Genomic DNA, 1,933 nt, shown 5'->3' with positions numbered 1-1,933 from the left:
TTTTTTTATTTTTTTTTAGTGTCAATTATTGCTGATGTATAAGGTCTGAAAAACTGTTGTAGACACACGACTGTAAAAGCCAAGGACAGGTAAGGGATAGCCTTGTGATAAGAATGGCAGGAGCCTTGTTCCCATTATCAGCATAGCTGTTGCCTGACATACGTTAAGAAAATGAATACATTTGTCTACTGCATGTCTGTTCTGTGCACGGTGAAATGTGTATTACCCAGCATGCTAATACCATATGTGTGTGTATGTGTGTGTGTGAAGCATACACATTCATAGATGTATAAGTTAGGAAGTGTGAATAGTTTAAATTCATTAAATTTTTCCCTGCATGACAATCTGCGGGGAACCCCTTTCATGGCTCTTTTTTCAAGTTCAAAAGATTGTTGTGCCATACCTGTATTTCCCCAGAAGATCACACCATATCGAAGCAAACTGTTCATGTAAGCATAATAGGCACACAGCAATGATTCAGTTTCGCAACATTCCCAAAGCATTCTTAGCACATAGCAGCATTTACTTACTTTTTTACTCTAAACTTCTAGATGCTTTTCCCATCTCAAGCGCTGTCCACCCATATTCCAAGGAATTACGTGTATGGAACTTGTGCAATAACATAGTTCCCTATCTCAGCTTTTACTCCTCTTCTAGCTTTACTTTTAATATTACTGAAATTCATCAATGCCATTTTTTCCTTATTTATGAACAAAGCATTATCACTAAACCATTTTCCTGTCTCATTCACTGTCCTAGAGACGCTCTGCTGTAGATCATCCTCAGTGTATCCTTCTATAAAAATGCTGGTGTCATCAGTGAACATCACCATTTCTGCAACTGTCACATGGTTTGGCAAATCGTTTATGTACACCAAGAACAACAGAGGACCTAACGCAGAACACTGGGACACTCCATAGCTAGTTTTGTTGAAATCTGAAAGATACTCATTGCCTTCATGACATATTTGTACTTTCTGTTGTCTATCAGAGAGATAAGACTTGAACCATTTGAAGGAAAGGCCATGGACCCCATAACATTCTAATTTCATGTGCAATAAGTAATGGCTGATTTAATCAAATGCTTTAGATAAATATAAGAATATTCCACAGCTTAATTTGTTACTGTCCAAGGCATTTAAAACCATTTCCATGAATTGGAAGACTGCTGTTTCCGTGAATCTGTTCATTCTAAACTCATTTTGAGCATTAGTCAGAATTTTATTTTTATTCAGGAAGTCAGCTATCCTTTGATATATTACTATTTCAACTGCCTATGCTTGCTAGACAATTTTTCCTGTCTTGGTCCATACTACCTCCTCCCAAAATATGGAAACCAATGAGATTGCATAAGAATAGATTTGTTTAACAGTACTGAAAATAATGATGTGCTTTTAGCTCTTAAGATATGCATCTTAGAACCCATGTTTACTAGAATTCTTTGCTTGTAAAGACCATTCCTGTCATATACCTGTATATTTGCCATTCCTCCTGGGGCACCCTGTGTGATACAGACAATCAATGAATTAAGAAATGCAAACAAAAGAAGAATCACTGTAAATTTTTTAATATTTACTGAACAGTAATAAATTCACAGTGCATGGCTGTCACATAAACAGATACTGGTATTTGCATAGGGGTGCACAGATTAAAAATCTAAAGTGGTACCATTGATTCTCAGAACACTACTGACATTTGTTTTTGTTACTGTCATCACCATGTAAAGGACTATTTGTTGATATAAAACAGCTCAGCTGAGTGAAACAATGTTTTTTTTTAGTATTTGAGTGTTAAACATTACTGATGTATAAGGTGTGAAGAACTGTTGTAGACACACTACTGTAACAGCCAGAGACAGGGAAAGAATGGCCTTGTGATAACAACGGCAGGAAACTGGTTCCCATTATCAGCACAGCTGTTGCCCAACACACATT

Source organism: Schistocerca nitens, chromosome 5 (genome assembly GCF_023898315.1).
Source record: "Schistocerca nitens isolate TAMUIC-IGC-003100 chromosome 5, iqSchNite1.1, whole genome shotgun sequence".
NCBI lineage: Eukaryota > Metazoa > Arthropoda > Insecta > Orthoptera > Acrididae > Schistocerca > Schistocerca nitens.
The sequence above is the reverse complement of the archived record's forward strand: the minus strand, read 5'-3'. Positions refer to the sequence as shown.